Source organism: Sylvia atricapilla, chromosome 5 (genome assembly GCF_009819655.1).
Source record: "Sylvia atricapilla isolate bSylAtr1 chromosome 5, bSylAtr1.pri, whole genome shotgun sequence".
In the NCBI taxonomy this organism is placed as follows: Eukaryota; Metazoa; Chordata; class Aves; order Passeriformes; family Sylviidae; genus Sylvia; species Sylvia atricapilla.
Window position 1 is genome coordinate 8,316,674 of NC_089144.1, and position 20,121 is coordinate 8,336,794.

A 20,121-nucleotide genomic window follows, 5' to 3' on the forward strand; every position below is an offset into this window, starting at 1 on the left:
TACTGTGCACCTGTGCCAGGGCCTGTGAAGAGGGACAGGGACTGCTCTGAGTTGGAAACAGAGGCATGGCTGGGCCCCTCAGCCAGGATGGAAATGTTCGTGAGAAACAGTTAAAGAAAGGCAAAATACCTTTCAAAATAGTCATGGTCTGATCATAACCCCTCTTTCCTCATCAGTCTTGTATAGCTCAGGGACAGGGAAGAGGTAGAAGACATGAGAAAGTAGTGAAGTTGAGACTGAGAATGTGTGTGTGTGTGTGTGTGTTGTACACAGGTGTTTCAGTTTTTGTCTATCCAAATCTATTTTAATTGGCAGTAACTTAATTTCCCCCTAATCCCTATTCATGGGGTTTGGTTTTTTTGGGTCTTTTTTTGTTGTTTGGTTGGGGGTTTTTTGTTGGTTTGTTTTTTTTTTGTTTGGTTTTTTTTGGTTTTTTTTTTTGTTTTTTTTTTTGAGTGTCAAAGGAATGGGTTTGTTTTCTCCAATGAGTGTCTTAAAATTGGAAAAAGAGACTACTTTGCCCTTCTGGTCAATGATAATTTTACAAGATCATTTCATCTGCTGTTTCTTCAACATTCCATCTAACTATGTGCCTGGATTTTCAGTGTCTCAGTCCCCTATTTCACCATGCCTTACTCTGAGGTTATTTTTACTCTGAGGTTTGTCACAGTGTGTAACCTACCTGTTTTTATGCTTTACCACCTCTGAAGAACTCTTAACCTTCTAAATCTGCTGACATAAAAAATATTTAAAGGCTGCAAGGCCATCCCATCAACGTCCTTCCTGTCCTGCATCAGACTCAGTTTCTTCAGGAGCTCCTCATGTCACCCTGATTTTAAATTTGCTTTGGTTTATGCTTTCCTTGTGCTTTTAGAAACTCTGTGAATCATGTTAATGCCTCTCTGCATTTTTAATTTTGTTTCTGGATCCTGAAATGAGCATAAATATGTGATGGATGCTCCAGAGCCTTGGCAGACCTGGGCACTAAGACAAATGGAGGAAAGGGAAAGAAAACTTGCTTTGAGTTCAGCCATAAAGAATATTTGCTTGCTTCCTGTATGATTGCACTGAGAAATCTCTTTAGTCATTTCACAGTGCCTGATTTGGCAGAAATCCCACTAAACCTAAGATATCAGTTGGGGCCTGTCCAATGTGAGAGCAATCCGGGAGCCAACACAGTTCTGAAGGTAGCAGCACAGGTAAATTCACCACATAGAAATGTGCTGGGTTGTTTGAGTCTCATTTTTCAAGATGGGGATTTGGTGCCATTACCAAAAAAGTTTGCAAGGCTACAGCTGGAGCTTTCTATCAAAAGAAGGCTTTGATGCAGCATTACTGTGGGTAAATGATAGATGTAGTTACACCAAAGAGAAGATCCTTAGACTCCCAGACCTTAATGTGCTCCCAGGAGGCTGACAAGAATCCATAAGAAGCTGGGTTGAGAGAAAGCAAAGTAGGTTGCTGTTTAATTGGCATTTCTTCCCCAGGATTTTTGTCTATGAGTTAGTTAAGCCTGAAGATTAATGCTGCAGGGGGAAAATGGGCACAAAGGGAATCTAAGCTCATAGCCCCAAGGACTGCAGCCTCAGGAACAGGTATGTGCTGTAGATTGCAGCTTGAAACAAAAACATCTAGATGTTTTCAAATTAGATGGTGATTTTTGAACAATTTGTTCAGATTTTTATGCGTGCTCGCATGAATATTCCAACTTGTATCAGGCCAAACAAATGCTGAAGAACTGATTTCCCCCCTGGGAGATAAAACCTAATATGTACTTGGCAGTAGAAAATAAACAATCTGCAGTAGCTTAGAGGCTTAATTAAAAGCCAGCTATACCTGTGGTAAAAACTGGCAAACATCGACTTTTCAATGGCTTCTGTGAGCAATTCAAAAAGAAAAACAACCAAAATTCAAACCTACTTGACTTGACAGTGTAAAGAGAAAAGCAGTTCTGAAGAGGAGCCAGGCTTTGGGAACACAGCCTTTGCTGATGCAACCCTTGGAGATAGACACAACTTAGACAAGCACTTAAGTGATGCACAAGATAGAAAAAGTTACCTTAACAAGATGTATTTTATAGAGCTGTATGTTTTTACTACCAGCTTGCAACTAAGAACTCATGGAAGAGAGAAATAGAAGTGCTTCTGAGATGGTGGAAACAAAATGTATTGCCACCACTGGTTGAACAGCCAGGGGATGTGAGACAATTCCTCAACACTTGCTGTGCAGACTTGGAGCTGCTGTGCAGTCATGCAGCTGAACACCTCGTGGGAAATGCAGTTAAGCTCAGCAGAGACCATAGGAGCAGGATTTTAAAGAAATTACACTAAAACCTGCAGAGTTTAAGTTTCTTTTAAAGGAATATTTGTAATCAGGGAACCCCTAAAACTTGGGAAGCCTGGAATCAGAGCAACATAGATCATATCATTATGGTTAATATGACATTCTCCCTTTATTCTATCTTAAATGGCAGGTTATATATAATCCTGTATAGTTTACAATTACAGGTCATAAAAAGAATGCAAACATCATTTATCTTATTCTTCAGGTGGCTAAAATGTTCGTGCCACAAAATCTAGACCTATCAACACCTAAAAACCCACTATCCCATGTGCACACCTTAACATAATTTCTAACTGTGCCATAGGCCTCACAGGCCTAAATTAGGGGCTCAGACTGTGGAGCTCAACCCTAAATCCAAATATAAATCATGTCCTTGCTCTCTAAGAAATTCTGCAACAAATACTTACTGTGAACTTTCCAAGAAGGACCCTCACTTGCTCTAAGCCTGGCTCACAAGTGAAATGAAAGCCATCCTTGCAGAGCTCAGTGGTATTCAGCTGTCCTCAATACACATTCCGATAAGAAGCAATTAATAGCCTCCAACAGGACAGCAGATGAACAGGAAACAGTTTCTGTGAAATTCTCATCCTTGTTGCTGCTCTAAAACACGCTCTAAGGCTCATTCTATTTGTGTGAATGGTTTCTAAGTGGCCCACTTATTTACAACTCCATTTTTGCTGTGCTGAATCTCCCTCCTAGAAAGAGAGCCAGAGTGACATTTATAATAGTGCTGCAGCCAGAGACCCTGTGCAAGCACAGAGCTCCTTCCTGTTGCATTCTGGCTTGCCATGAAGTTCATTCCACACTGTTGCATTACTAAGGAGAAGATGCAATAGCAAATCCTTTCAGTCTTCATCTGTTAGTCAAATAAGAGGAGAGAGAAGCTGGTTAATTTGGTAACAGGAAGTCTTTCCTCACTGAAACATCACAGGCAATAAATAACCACTCAGTGGGTTTTTGTTTGTTCTCCTCATTGCTCTAGGACTCTGACAAAAGATAATTCATCTGGTGGTTACATTTAAATGAAGAAAAGCATATATATCTATTCATTTATACAGAAGTCATGTGGGGGAAAAAAAGATGTTTGCAAAGAAAGGTCATAATGGAAAATAAAACACACAAAGTTTATAACTGACTTTAATCCTATTTCTTCTTTCTTTTGGACAAGCTCATTACAGAAGGAGGACTGAATTTCTGCAGTAGCTGCCTTTGCTCACAGGCCTCTGATGAGCAATCAGCACTGTGCACTGAAGCATGAACCCTATATGTGCACAGAAATTCAGAGTTCAACAAATTCCCCAGATCAACCTGGAGATGGAATAACAACAGAATTAGATGTGTTATTAGAGATAGTGACCCAACACCTTCATTTTTTGCCTTTCATTTACCTTTCCATTTGCCTGCATCCAAAATGACAAGCTGAGTCTGCCTTCTCTCAGTCCCTTCTGTGATGAATTGTTTGATGAAATTTTGGCAGGCCAAAAATATTATGGTTTTCTTTAAAATGTTGATGTTGTTTTTCTTGCATTGCTATTCCCACAGAAGGCACATATGAATGGAGGAGATAAAGGAAACTGTCACATTGTACAGGCTTTGAATTAAAATAAAGTTCTTGCATGACAGGTTTTTTTCATGGAGCAAAACCATTTCTTCCACTCTTCTCCATTTCTTCCACTTTTCTAAGAGGGATTACTCAGTGAGTTCATCTTTGCCAGCGAAAGCAGAAACAATTTTGGAGCAGAACTGGTTCAATAATTTTAGTAGCTCTTGTTGTCCACAAAGTAAACTTCTTATCTAAATATACCCCCTCTACCTGAGCCTACCAGTGTGGGTTATGGCAATTTCCAAATGCAGCCCCAGACCCTCTGTGGTGCCTGAGCCACAGCAGTGGGCATCTCCATGACACTGACAAGTGGAAGGAAAAACACTGATGTCTCTGGTTCATCAGGATCAGCAGCAGCCTGGTATTTAATACCAGTATCATCAGGCAGATACTGGTATTAAATTATAAGGACATATTAGGTTCAGCATTTTTGTACCTTGGCTTACCTTCTTCAAACCAGGTGTTATATATAAATAATACATATACTATATATGTGTGTATATGTATAAAACAAGGAAAAGGTGGCAGTCTCAATTTTGGATTTACTTCATACATCTCTCCTACGGCCAGTGGACCAAGTAGCAAGTGTTGCATTAGCAAAGCACAACAGGGCCATGATGACACCAGAGAGATTTTCAGGAGCATACTGCCCAACTCTCAGCTTTTCCGAGCCTGTTTACTGGAGAGGGACTTCTCACTACACATCACATGCTGACACAGGCTGTCAGCACTGTATGTGCATCAACAAGTAACACATTTACCTCAAGGTAAAGGGAAGAAGGTCAGGCAAAAATATCATAAAATCAATACCTCGCTTTTTCTAAACTATTTTTTTTTTTTACAACTCACTGTAGCTGGAACCAGTGTCAGACAGACTCTAAAGCCAGGTGCTGACACAAGAGTATTTCCAGTTGTGCCTGATGTGTCTCCTGCCACGGAAAGGCTGCTGTAAGCACCAGCCTCTTGCCTCTGAAATTAGTCACTTGTTGGGTGAATCAGGATATAACACTTTCCACATTTTCAGAAGTGAAAAAGAATTTGGCCTTGAACAGCAGGTGATATTTTTGTATTTCAGTTCAAACTTTTTTTTCCTTAACACAGAGAGGAGAGGCTTTTAATTTTCTGGGAGCCTTATAAAAATAGTCACAGTAACTTTACTTTGATAACTCCTGTCTGTCATATCTGGGACTTCAGACTCCTCTTTCCTCATACAAGTTTTAAACCAAAGCAGCATCAGCGACACCAGCAGCACAGAGTCTGCCACTTCATCTATTTTATTATTTTATCTTAACTCTTCCCTTCCTCCTGCCAGCTGGTCAACATTTTTAAGATTTTCAGTCACTAAAATATCTTTTAGAGCATATTTGATTAAACAAGAGATTTTGGAGTCATATCCTTGATGTATAACCTTGGCAAGGACAAATATTTAACTGACCCAGTTTGCAGGGGCTGGCACTGCAGGGTTCCCACATCCCTGGATCAGACTTCACTTCTGGCCAAGGGGTGATGTCTGTCACCTGCCTGTGTCACTGTGCCTCCCTGGTGTGGCATCCAGTGTCCTTTGTCTTCACACAAGGCCTGTCAGCTGGGCAGGAGCATCCTTCCAAGAGCTGGAGGACATCACAACTCTGCTGGCACCAAACACCAAATCCACTCTGCACAATGTAATTACAGATAAGAAACACGTTTACGTTATTCACTGAAGGGTTAAACACCCTTCGGTGAATCATAAATTGAAACAGCCTCCAAAAGACTAAAGGAAGTGTAGGTGTGCCTGGACTGGCTCATCAGTGCTGCTCGAAAGTCCTTCTCCTGCTTCTGCCCCAGCACAGCACAGTGGCCGCCTTCCATGTCCCCTCCACAGCCAGTGCAGCTCACCAGGGGCTCCACAGCTCACCAGGGTCTCCACAGCTCACCAGGGACTGCACAGCTCACCAGGGACTCCACAGCTCACCAGACACTCCACAGCTCACCAGAAATTCCACAGTTCACCACAGACTCCACAGCTCACCAGACACTCCACAGCTCACCACACACTCCACAGTTCACCACGGGCTCCACGGCTTACCAGACACTCCACAGCTCACCAGAAGCTCCACAGCTCACCAGGGACCCCACAGCTCACCAGAAGCTCCATAGCTCACCAGACACTCCACAGCTCACCAGGGCCTCCACAGCTCCCCACACACTCCACAGCTCACCAGACATTCCACAGCTCCCCACACACTCCACAGCTCACCAGGGTCTCCACGGCTCACCACAGACTCCACAGCTCACCAGACATTCCACAGCTCCCCAAACACTCCACAGCTCCCCAGACACTCCACAGCTCACCAGGGTCTCCACGGCTCACCACACACTCCACAGCTCCCCACACACTCCACAGCTCACCGGGCGCCCCACAGGCCGCCGTGCGATGCCTTCCCCCCGTTCCAGCTCCTCTAGGGACAGCCTGTGTCCCGGCAGGCACAGAGGCCTCCTGCGGGAGTGTTGGGCATTTCTCCTCCTGTTCCCCCGCAGAGCACAGCCCACAGCCGAGCTGTCCCGCAGCCCTCGGCAGGGATAAATCACGGGCAGCAGCGCGGCAGCCCGCCGCGGTTCTCCCGCCGAGGCGCCCCGGGCGCTGGCCCCGGGAATCCCGCCTGCGGCTGGCTGCCTCCGAGGACTCGGGGACACAACAACTTCGGCATCCGAGTTAACACCGGGTTTCCCTTTCCCTTCCCTCAGCGGGGCCCGATTCCTCACGGAGAACAGGCCTGGTGTCACAGCACAGGCGGAGGATGCCCCTGAAGGTATTTTAATTAGTTCAGGCTGGCTTATTCTGCCGTATCACAAAGGGCGCGCAGCTTTATCATCTCAGAGCTCCGAGCTGATGTCTTTGATAGCAGCTTGCATCAGATCTGTTTGCCATTAAATCATTAGCAGCCCATAAAAATTGGAAATAAATCGGGCTACTATTCCCCAGACTTTGGTAATTTCCTGATCTCATGGAACACACGAAAATAGCTATGCTAATGACATTGTTATGAATTTGGTTTTCTTGCTCATCATTACCATTTTAAAGTGGCTTAAATGGACTAGTAATCACTATAGCAACAAAGCAGCACTCAGGGGGACTACTATCAAGAGAATTTGATGTCTTAAAAGGGAATGTGGGTTTTTTACATCTTTTCAATGAAATCTGGATATTTTTTCTGACTTTGAACCAGATAACAGACCTGAAACAACCAGGAAGAAAATATGCACTTACACTATTCTCATAATAGCACTGAATATCCCCAAATCTGCACTTCTTATTTATTGATGCAAAGTTTAGGAGGCATGAATAGGGAAGCAAGTAGGAATTAGTCCAGCAGGGAGGATTTAAGTATGTGTTGGGGTAAAAAATGCATTCCAGTTGCAAAAAGGCAGTGTTGTACCTGGGAAAGCAAATAACTGAGGTCTACAAGAAGACCAGTGTCTTGCTGTGCCTCAGCTTTCAGGGATTTTTTTTATAATAACCTTTCCTTCTTTTACCTCCTCCTTCCATTGCTAAACATTCAAAGACTCTTAGAATTACTAGTCACAGTATACAGCACAGTCTAACATGGTTATTTTAGTTCTTCCTTAGATACTGACAGCCACAGCTAATTATATTAGAGATGACATATACTTTTTTTTTTAATGTTTGCTACTGCCTGGCTAAAAACGTTTAGACCAATAAAGACATTGTCTGTTGGCTCTTTCCTATCTTTGACTGTTTTCTGGAAGGCTTGATGTGTCTCAGGAGAAAAGCAAATTGAATCAGAGATATAACAAAATTGTTACTGTAATTTTTTAAAAATATTGAACAGATCTGCATATATGTCTGAAAAACTCTCTCAATAAAAACGTCTTCTGTGGAAATCAACCCACCTGCAGCTGAGGATGGAGTGCTGGGATGTTCCAGGAACCCTTCACCAGTGCATGGCAGCAGGACTGGGAGGCAGGAGGAAAGCCAGAGGCCAGTTTCTGCTTGGTCAGATATTTACCCTTACTTACCTTCTTTTGCTTCTCCTCCCCAAAACGCCTGACATCTGTACATAGGCAATATAGACAGCAGATACAGGCAATACACCTGCCTACATGCAGGCCTCACTTAGCAGCCTTAGGGGACGGGTTTGCAGTGCTCAGCTCTTTCCAGCCCTGTAAAATGCGGTGTTTTCTGCTCAGTAGGGGCTGCCCCTCGGAATGCCACAGTGCCACACAGCTCAGGAGCCATGTCCTGACAGCCAAAGCACCAGGCAATCCCGGTGTGGTTCAGAGCCCAGGATGGAGCTGTGGGTGGAGGGTGGCTGGGGAAGCAGTAGGTAGCTACAGCCACACTGGCCAGCCCCTGGGCTGATCAAATTACCTCTTCGAGTCAACAGATATTGCACTCTTGAGGGCAAAGACCTTGCCCAAGCTATTTTCCAGCTGTTTTCTTTGTTGGAGCCTAAGGAACCGACACAAATCCTGCTGGACCTTAGGCCTCTCCATCCCTCCCTCGCCTACACCTGCCAGACTGCTGTGTTAGGATAGCAGTTTGCTTCAGCCTTTAGCCTCCACCTTGCTACAAAAGCATTCCAGTATTACAGAGCACTTGGATTAACAACATTGCTTCTCCTCTTGGAATGTGCAGAGTTTTCTTCTTATAAAGGGCTGAGGCACATGCCAAAAACTTGCATCTCCATGCCACTGCAATCACTAGGCACAGGGACTTTTTCCAAGACCTGCACACTGATCTGTAGCCAGATGCTATTTTCACCTCACTGCTGATGAGCAAGTAGAAACTGCCAATGAGATCTAAAGCAGCACACTTACTCCAAGTTCCTTCCCTTCACTTTTAAATACTAGCAGATGGAACCAGCCCAGGGCTCAGGGAGGATGCAGGTTGTCTTCAACTATGAGCTGAATGCAGCAGGGCACACCAGGAGATAGCTCACAGGAAAACACGTTGTTAAAAAACACACCCCAGAAGTCTCAGAGGTGCCCAGGTGAGCAATACTGTGAGTGATGAAGACCTCCAGCACAGTTCAATCCTAGAACCCCACGGGGAGGAGCAGCTCTTCCCCATTCTGTGCCCAGAGCATGTCACCCCAACAGCTCAGCAGGGTCCTCCATGTTAGACCAGAGCAGACAATAGTGCCTCTGCTTATTAAAAATATATTAAATTAGACAGACTACAATGTTGCTTTTCCTCAAGAGAGCATCAAACCCAACATCTGATAAATGCACTTCATTTCCCACAGGGACTTCCCTTTAAATTGGTTAGAAACCTCACTCAGCAGCTGTATTTCAGAAAAAAAAAAAAAAGTAACAAAGGGAAAGGGCATTTAAATTACCTCAGCCACATCAACAACAAGAAAAAATGAAGTCCAAGGGTCCCCTGAGCCTAGACTGGCTTGGCATAGCACAGTCCCCCTGGCTGTGACAGCCATATTTCTGATCTGCAGGCTTAGGCTCCAAAAGGAGAGGCTAGGTAGTTCCTTCACTTCAGGAACTATACAAACCAGTATAAAACCAGACAGAAAGTCAACCTAATAGAAGAGGATAAATGACACAGGACAGGTGAGACCCTTCTCATAATGGTGTCCCTCTCTCTTCACCATGGCTGCTCTCATGATCTTGGCACAAGGCACAGTGCAAGCAGTACAGTCCTTCTCACACAGAGCTGGCTGATTAAAACATAATGGACACCATAAATTGTGGAACGATGGGTGGGAATGAGGCTAACAGCCTAAAAAGAATTCTGTTTTGCTAAGAGAAAAGCTCAGGCTTTTCCTGAAACCGTTCTGGCTGTAAATGCAGGAGACAATAGCAGGAGTCATTTCCTCCTCTTCCCCACCATCAATGCCTTGGGGAAGGCACCAGCCCAACATGTCCCCAGGCAGAGGCTCAAAGCTCAGGCATTTCTGTCACTTTTCCCAGCTGGGACAGGCTCGAGCACGGGCAGTGAGGACCCTCCTGGCCAAGAGAACAAAGCAATGATTTGAGAGCTGCAGTGGGACAGTGCCTTGCTCCGATAGCTTGCTGTCCAGGGGTACAGCAGCTGCTTTGTTCCACCTCCCCCTGCAGGCTGTGTGGGAGCCACGAGCTCTGGGCAGGTACTTCCAACCAGCTGCTGAGGCCAGCAGACCAGCACAGACTGGGCTTGGAGGGGCCATCAAGCTCATGGTCACTGTGAGGGTCCTTCAGGCCAAAAGGTTTCAGCAGTTCTGTCTGTTTGGACAACTGCAGGGCTTAGTACCCACCAAAGGCACTTTAGAGCACCGATATTTGGGATTTAATACCTCTTGGACACACAGCTTTGCCAGAAATCAGAAGTCTGAGCAAGATCACTTGCCTCCCTATCACAGTGAGAGTCTTCTCCTCTCAGGTCTTTGTGCATCAATTCATCCATCCCTGAGAAACCCGATGCCATCACCAAAATAACACTCCTCAAAGCAGGGGGAAATGCCTCTCACTAGGAGTTTCTTGACAGTAACAAAGAAACCCAACACTGTAATTCCTAAAAACAAGAACAAAAACTTAGAAGTAACTGAAACTTGGCATCTGCATTTTGATAATATATTCCCCACCAAAAATGTTAGCAGCAAGGAGGATTAAAAGACAGTGTTATAAAGTATCTTAGCCATAGAATAACATAAATAGCTTACAAAGGACTTAGTAGGATGTGCTTCCATGTGGGGCTTACAGATCAAGTTCCCAGAGCTGTCACAGGAATCCCTCAGCCTCAGCAGCACTGAGAGACAAGCCAGCCCAACATTCCCCACCCTGGTCTGGTGCTGGTGGGCTCCGCAGCTTGGGCAGCTCATGCTCTCAAAAAGCAAGGGAACAAAATCATAAAGACAGAGATAAATACAACAAATGCTGGGATCTCTGGCACCAATGCAAGGACACAGATCTGGGGGTGTTTAAGGGCAAGATTGTGCTCTTTGCAGGATGAGGATATGGGGTGTAACAGGAGCAAGACACCCCCCATCCAATGTGAGTTAGTCCTATCTTGGTTTTAAAAATAGCAAGTGTTAAAAACTGTGTATACCAGCAAAAAGTTTATATTCAGGCATTTGTTGACAGGGATCTGGGAAGCCTGAGCTTTCTCCCAGCAGCCACTGCTGCTGCTACAACCCACAGCATATCTTACAACTTATAGATGACATTTTTTTGCAAAAATACAGGACACCAGCACTTTTTTTACATGGCTTAACAATCCAATCCTGTATCTACCTGCATTTTCTATCACCTCAGCAGTGTCACCACCTGCCAAACCACACAGTGGCCCTTGGCCCTTGTGGGAGCATGATGTGTCTTGGAGGCAGCTTTGGGAGCTGAAGTGGAAAAGCTGCAGGAGCACAATGGCTGGGTGAGGCTAAGGGCCTGGAAAAAAGAGGGCTAAGCTTCACTAACCTTCATATGAACCTACTTGCTGAGCACAGAGAGGTTAAGTTTTTGGCCCATTTTGTCAGTGCACACAGCTACATGTCCACAGACACACGCACAGAAACAAGGTAAAACTGAAGAATAACATGGGTTAAAAGTGCAAATTAAATCAAAACCTTTTAAAATTTAAGCTTTACATCATCCAAGATCCTTATTCATGGTTTTTTAGGATGAAAACACGCCACACATCTGATAACATGCCTTCTGCTTCTTCTGCATGGAGGCTGTGAAACAGCCATCCCCATTTAGCTCCTGCTCCCAAGAGGGTTGAGTCTAACCTAGCACAGCCCCTGAGACAACATGCTCAGACAAAAAGCCCACAACCTCTCCTGGCTGTGTTTCCTGCCTCCTCTCTAACCATCCCTGGTCTTAATTCAATGCCCCAAAAATTTGATTGATGAGCAACAGCCACCCCCTCACCTTTTTTTTTTTTTTTTTTTTTTTTTTTTTTTTTTTTTTTTTTTTTTTTTTTTTTTTTTTTTTTTTTTTTTTTTTTTACCAGCTCTGGTTGAAGTTTTGAGGGAAGGAGTTGGGCAAAAGTTGGTGCTTGAAGGAAGTGGATTTAGCAGATTAAACATACCTCTAACAACAGCATTCCAACTCTTTAAATATTTACACAATCAGGTTTTGTGCAGAGTTAACATGCACACACAGAGATTTTAGCTCAGTTTCTTTGCATCATTCTTTAATACTATATTCTCAGGATCAGCCTTTAATGTTTATCCAAGTTATATTCACAAGTTACCTCTGAAATCTGATGGACATTGCAAACCTGAGAAGAGGAACACAGAAGTAATTGTATGTCAGGTCCCTTATGGCCACCATAACCTGGGCTGCAAATCCAGGAGCAGCCAAGCCAGCCTGTAACAGCTTCCTGTGCTTTCTGGAAAGGTGGATAATGCATTGCTCTCCTCACTGCTCTCACAACCTGTGCTGGGCTCCTGCCATTTCATGAAGGTTTGGTGAGCCCCAGCATTGGCATAAGATAGGAAACAGGAGCCAGGGAGCTCTTAGTTTGGCATGAAACTACAGTCACCTTAAAATGTTTGCTTGAGCAGAGTTGAGAGCTCAGGTTTTTCAAGGTGTTTACTCAGTTGGACACGGAGCCTGGCACACCTGTAAAAGCAGGTGTTGACAGGCTCCTGTCATGTCCAAGTCAGGAGATGCACAGTAGGTCTTCATTAAGCTGTCCACAATGTCAGAAATATAAAACAGTAAAATTACTCAAAGAGTAGAAATAAATCTTAAGCAGGAGTTAGTGGAGCAGCAAGTTCAAGGTGTTTGCTGAGGTTTAGATGATTTTATTTTGTGTTTATTTTCCCGAGAAGTCACCGAATACAACTGATATTTGCCACACAGTGACCTTGCATGATGACCATAGTGGCCATATTTAAAAATGGGTGTATTAGAGCAATACAATAAATCTACATTCTTCATATAGACATTCTTTATACATTTTTTGGCATATTTAAATGAAGAGTCTCAATATATTTATACAGCTTTGAAGATAGCATCTCCCCTGTTTCCAAAAGCTCTCCTGAACCCTGCTCAGCCACAGATGGTGTGAGGAGCACCCACAGTCATCACAAGTCCAGTTTTGGACTCAAAGCTGCCTCTCCCTCATATCCCATCTGTCTTCCCTTCACCATTTCAGTCTTGCATCACATAGGTAAAGTTTAGGGCTTAGCAGTGCTTTGCTTTCCTTGGAAAGTGCCCAGAGCCACTCATCTTGCACAGAAGGGTTTGAGCAGAGACACAGCTGCCAGCACTCCATGGGCTGTGCAGTCAGGGTTGCTTACTTTGGTAATAGGGGTCAACACACCCTGAGAGCAATGTGAAGCTCCCTCCAGGAGCAGGAAGAGAGCTTTCTAAGGCATCTCCCCTGCCAGGAGAGTGCCGGGAGTAACCATGACATCCTGTGCAGCTTTGGAAACTTCCTAGAGCATGTCCACCAAACACCAATAACACACTTCCGGCAAGCATCCAAAATACAGGGTATTGCAACACAATAATCTGAAACACAGGAAAGCCTTGCATTACAAGAGTAAAGAAAGGTGTATGTAAATGTATACACACTTCACAAGAAATGTCTAATGGAGGCTGCTGTTAGCTTACACACCAGGACCCAACCAGCAGGTTTTTTTCCCCAAATAACATTTAGATAAGATTTAATCTTCTTTTATTTTTCTTGTGTTTTTTTGTTTGTTTGTTCGTTTTGTTTTGTTTTGCGAAGAGCTTCTTTTGACCCCAAATACTTGTACAGATGGCATTTCTACAGCTATATAACTCGCATGGTATTTTAAAGGATTATTAGGTTTAGAATCAACTCATGACTCTTATTCCTGTTGTGTGGCTGGTTAATATTTGTGACTGGCCAACGACATTTCTGGTCAGGGGTGACATTTTTCATGAAGTAAAACCAATACTGAATACAGCTGTTTTGTTTACAGACTTTATACTAGGAGTCCTTTCCAAATACTTATCTGACAAACAACCTAGGGAGAAGATTTTTTTGACTTAGCCATGATGGGTTAAAACCTCACACTCTGTGCTCAAGAGACTGGCATGGAGATGCTTCAGCAAATAGCTTAGGCTCAAACATTCCTTCCCAAACACCATTTTGCAGCAGGCAAAATCATCTACATCTACTTTTGTTCCTCTGCTGATACATATTTTACTCAACAAAGGCTCACACCAGTAAAAGTGGCTTTGCTGAGAAGAGATTGTTCACTTTAGAGCTCCCTCAACAGGTTCAAGAAGCATCTTAGTTCCCAGTCATGTAGATGATCAGGAGCAAAGACATGACAAATTAGCTTGAGAAAATGGAAGCCACTGAGCAATCCAAACCAGCAGACATAGCAATTTAGCTCCAATTTCTACAAAAGCGAAGATGTAAGAGGTGTAGGCAGCTTTAGTGAACTTGTGACATGTTCATCAGGTCTGTCAGTATCTCTAAATAATCAGGACTGAAATCACAGTGTTATTTTTGTGAGAGGAAGAAAACTGGAACAACACTGAAGGAAAAAAACAAAGGTCAGAGGACTACCAGTGGAAAAGTTCTCAATTCAAAACTGTCAGAGACAACAAATAAGAAATTTGGGAAATTTAGGAATGAAAAAAGAGCAACTTTTATCAATATTTGGTATTTAATAGGGAAGCATAGTGAAAAAGGAAAGCTTAAGGAGATCACTACCCACATGCAACTATATGTCACAGAAATTGGCAAAGATGGAAGGAACATCAGTAGAGAATACAAAAGCAGAAATTTCGCCTAATCCACATCTCAATTAGGCTGTGCAGATTTCAAGGTACAACTATTTAAAGAGAAAAAGGTGTTTATCTACCCCCTATCTCTCTGCTTCCAGTCAAAGACAACCTGACCAAACACAGCATCAGTTCAGGCTACATGTAGTATTAAAAGACACGTCCATAACTACCTCCTTCACAGAGTGCACTACAGCCACCTAACTTCTGGAGCATCCAGAGCCCAGTGAGGACACTTTTGCTGCAAGGGACTGATCCCTTTGCAATATCTCAACCTCTCTAAGACAGAAAATTAACTTCTCACATCTTCAGTATTTACTTTTGAAATAACAATGTTCAAAAGTCTAAGATGAGCCAATAATTAACATGCAAAACATTTAGCCTAACCTAAAACTAAGGAGAGCAATTCAGTGAATCCAGGGATTCAGTAGAACTCAGACTTAACTTGAAAATTACTTAAAAGTAACAGCAAAAAACCCCTCAGCTTCATCAGGCTGAATGCTGTAACTGCTCTTTACCACTAATCCAGGACTGCACAAGGCCATGCCTTGTTAACGTGCACTAAGGCACTGTGTGTGGGTGACAAGGTAGACTGTGGCAAGAAAACCTCCTTTCTGCAGTAGGAATTGGGAGTTACAAGGGGAGCAGGTGAACAGCTCATTCCATACAATTCTACATTTTTCATGGGCTGCAGAAGTGACCTTGACACAGCAACAACTGTTTTCAGGAAGACCATTCCCCCACACACATACCATGGAGTCTATAGCCAAAACCAGACTTCCAGGCTCCACATTTTCCTTCCACAAGGCTTCAGGCAGGTGGGATTGAATCCAACCTCTGTGAGTACTGCTGCAGGTGCACCTCATCTTGTACAAATATTTAACAAAGAACACATTAAAGCAGTACAAGAGGGAAGTATTCTCTGAACAAGTATTGTCAGAACACTTAAAATACCAGCGTAAAACACCATTAAATCACCAGCTGCACTGCTGCCACCAAAAGAAAACTAAATATTGAGCTAAGGGGAGCAGCACATATTCACATGTGGAGGACCTGTCCCAGACTGATCTATTTCAGCCGAGCCAAGCACAGAAAAGAGCACTGCAGGGACAAACAGGTCTGGATTAGATGACCAGGCAGCTCAGTCCCAGGATTACAGAATGCTGTGGAAGGGAGCACAGGGCAGTGGGACAGCGGGACAGCTTCCCTGGGACACAGCAGGGATGAGGGCACCTGGCCATTCCCTGCAGCAGGGTACACAGCACTGCAGGGTGGGATGGTGTGAGCAGAGAGCTGAGCTGGCACAGAGGCTGCACAACAGCTGTCCCAGATCAGGGAATGCTGCTGCTGAGCACACCTCCTGCACACCCTCGGGATGGAAAAGGGTTTATCCCTACCCCCAGTGCCAACCTGCAGCACGGAGTTCTCTGGCTGACAGGAGTTTGTACTCCTCCCAACAGTCTTCTGTCATCCATGTCATCCTGCAGTGGCATCTTAGAAACCACTGCTTGCTTTTTCCTTCATTAAATTAACCATGTAAGCACAAAGTGACTCATGTACTCACAGAAAAGAGCTCACCAAAAGCATACATACACTCTCTAATAAAGTAATGGAATTATTTCAAATAAAATTCAAGTTCCCTGGGCTTGAAAAGCAGTATCATCCACTCATCTCCCACCAGAGATGGACCTGTGGCTGTGAATCTGGCAAAAAGCAGTAACTCACTTCGTTCCAACAAATCGGGTGTAGTTTTTGATAGACAGATAATTGAAATTTGCAAAAAACATTAGCACAAAGCATTTTTAGGTTTATTTAAATAAAAATTATAATTTATACAAGACTTTTTAAACAAACAAGATTTTCTTAAAAAACGTACAGGGCAAATAATTTCATTATTTCAATTATTCATACAGTATAAGTCTTCTGTCAAACAAAAGTTACACTGATAATGAATTATTTACAATTTCAAAATATAGACTCAAACTTCAGACATAAAAATTTTAACATCCATTATATTTCAATGATTAGTAGAAATTAAACATCTGCCAAAATGTACAGAGTTCAATAAAAACTACCAATGTTTTCAAACAAGTTTAAGTAGCCAAAAAACAGGTACATCCTTTCATCTCTTCACAGTCGGGTAAAATTCCTTTTTCTCTTTGTTTGCAGAACGAGGGTAGAGTTTTGCTGCTGGCATCCTGTGTGATGTTGCTACTAATAAATAGCTTGTTTCATTCAATCTTGCCTCACAAAAGCTACAGTGCACAGAAAGGCATGATTTCATATCTCAGCTTGTTTTGCTTTTGAATTTAAATGGTCAGTGATAAAGAATTAGTCAGTTTTCATCTCCCTTTTTTACTGTCTTTAAAAGGGACTCAAACTAACCAACAAACTTCTAAAGAAGTTAAATCCAATTACACGTGAATGGTCCAGACATCCACAGACATGAACAGAATTGCAAATATAAACAGCAATCAGACAGACAGAATGACAAGAACATCACACTCGGCTATTTAGAAGCACTTTACATTAAGTGTTCCGACCCAGCCTGTTTCTCAAGTGCACCAGGCTGTACTGCAAAACTAAGTAGGAGGATTGGAATTTAAGGTGAGAGCTTCAGTGTAATTACACAAGTCAAGTATACATTCACTCGCTGCCCACCCCTCCTGCCCTCCAGACCGGAGGGTGCAGCAGGAGAAGAGCTGAGTAAACACACCAAGGTGAACTTCAGCCTCTGAAGTCACGGATCCCACGGGAGCAGCTGCGCAGCAGGAAACCGGATAACCCAATGTAAAGTGAAATTTGCAAAATATGTACACAGATGTCTGTCCATTATATTACAACTCTATTAAAAAAAGGAAGGAAGAAAGAAATCCAGTCTGTTTTCTCTATATTAGAACCAATGTTGCATTGCAGTTTGCACTAGGGTTGCTGCTTTAAGGATCGCTAACTTTTAAATTCACACTGTTAAAGTGTGGATTCATTTCAAACGTCAGCACATGAGACTTTATAAGACATTTCTAATTTCTTCGTTCAGAAAATAAATTTTAAGAGTATATTGTACACATGAGGCATTTCAGTCTGGGAAAAGGATAATGATATCTTTTCTCCCTCACCAAAGCCTAGGTACAGTTAATTGTCCTGGCACCATCAGTATAGATCCTATAGCTCCTCCAGGAACCAGAATCTAGGACAACCCTGTACATGAGGGTCAACCACTGAAGGGTGGGAGGGGAGGAGGTAATAAGTGCAAGTCAACTGATTTCCTACTGAAACTGCTGTTATGATCGGAGTGAAGGTATAAATTACACTTGAAAAATGATACAAAAATAAGAAAAAGAGCATGCTCTCTGTAAAAAATATAGTTTTCTGTTTCTTAAAAAAAAAAAAAAAAAAAAAAAAAAAAGAAAAGGATAACCTTAAAACACACCCAAGGGATTTTTTTTCTTAAGACAAAATGAATGAATCTGATTAAGATTTATATAACATTAAGCCATTTTAATGCCTATTTCTTAGCCACACTTGCCATTCAAGGAAGATTCTAGAAAGAAAAGCCAAATTATAATATGTAGCAATTACAAAAAAGATATTAACTGATTTTAAAGTAGTTTTGATGAGAAAGATTTAAGATTGAGATTTTTTACTTAAACATATAACCTGAATGTGTAAAATTATGAAACCATAAAGTGTCATGCTACATCCACGTTAAATGTTGGCAAAATGGATTTCCCACCAGCTTCACTTATATTTGAAGTTTCCAGGCCCTGAGTTACAGCATACCAACGGTGGTGTTAGAAATGCACCCATTTTTCAGGTCATGTAGAGACATGTTCAAGTGTTACTCTGAAGTGAGAACTTGAAAATTGCATTTTAGCCATTACAGTGGTTTCTACCCCGTTCTTGCTCACGTTTCCACCCAGGGCACAGCCCATCAGTGTTTCACTTTACAATACTCAAACAAATTATGGTATTCAACAGTACTTCATATAAAATTTGTATTCGGTTCTCATATCCTACCTCTTCATGGACACACTAAAATAAGGTTTGTACAGCTTGACCTCCACCTTCTTCATTACTCCTGCATTTATTGACACACTTCAATTTAAAACTGTGCTAAGAGTTAAACACCCTTTGGTGTTTGCTACCCCTCTCCCTTCCTTCATTTTACCCCTTTCTTCACAAAGAAAGGAAATTCCTGTTTAAAAAACTAGAGAAAAAAACTCCATGAAATTAAGTCCCATTTTTACATAAGAATTGGCATTTCCATTGCTTTTTTTTTTACGGCTGTTCATATAATGTCTGGAGACATCCATACTACCCAACTCGAAAGACACAGCAAAGGAAAAGACACTCTGGAAGGCTTGGCATAACTCCTGTTGTGCTTTCATGAAAATGCAAATAAAATTCTAAACCTCTCAGATGGGTCCTATTATACAGAGTATAAAAGCTTTCTAATATTAAAGACAAAGGTCAATATGTGCTTTGCTGCTAGACAGGCCTGAGAGAGTTTAGAGGAGTGCAGCCTTCCTGTTTTACCTGGCAGTTGGGTTTAATTGTTACTAAAATTTAATTCTGCAAGAGGGAAGACAGAACACCAACGCTCCTCAAATTATGCTTTGAGAGGAACTAGTGCTTTCAGTTGCTACATTATAGCGTATTTTTTTATCACAAGGTAACTCAAGAGAAGAGCCAAATTAAAAAAGGTCACATCTGAGTTTAGTTTAATTATTCCCACCTCCTCAACACAAAAAGCCTTCAAGTCTTTAATGCATTAACATACAAATGCCTTGTACATGCAACATGTACAGCAGCTGAGCCCTTCTAGGACAAGTACCTATAGAAATATAATTACAAGATGCCTAACATTTTAGGAACAACATTTTGGTGCCCTCTTTTATAAAAAGTATCTGCCTGCCTTCCTTCCTCTTACTTTGGTTAATGAGTAAAGGAAGATATAGTTACAAACTCTCTCCTCCAATTCACTGTACAAGTAATTTAAACATCTCTATGCAGGAAAAAACTGAAGTTAACCAAACCAGTAAAACATTCTTCTGCAATGCAAAAATTAGCAAGGAGGAGTTATTTTAAATGCAGCTGTATAAATGGAAATACTAAGAAGCTAATACTTCCTAGGTGTTGCCATCGGTTTTAACAAAGGACCCAATTTAAAACTCCAAGCTGAAGAAGGAGACTTCAGGCTGCTGCAGTCATCATTCTCACATCTCAGGGAAAAACAACTAAGATAAAGGGACAAATGTATGCCTAGTGACATCAGTGGAGATAAAGGGATCAATCTCTTATATAGTCAGGTCTCCGAGCATCTTCCCAGCTTTTAATGTCAGTAAATAAACATTAAAAGTGCTTAATGTGCAAGGCTAATAGTGATGATAGCACTTTCACTATTTTCATTTGGTTTTTTTTTTTGTCTTTCTTTTTTACAAAAACCTTAAAAACAAACATGAAGGCATATA

General features: G+C 42.3%; 1 long non-coding RNA gene across 1 annotated transcript; it reads left to right on the forward strand.

The window, feature by feature from the left end:
* Positions 1-1,487: 1,487 nt before the first annotated feature.
* LOC136361981 (uncharacterized) lies at positions 1,488-3,965 on the forward strand. The gene is made up of 2 exons (XR_010743708.1): positions 1,488-1,595; positions 3,512-3,965. It is a non-coding gene; the product is annotated as an uncharacterized lncRNA (long non-coding RNA).
* The last annotated feature ends 16,156 nt before the right edge of the window (positions 3,966-20,121 follow it).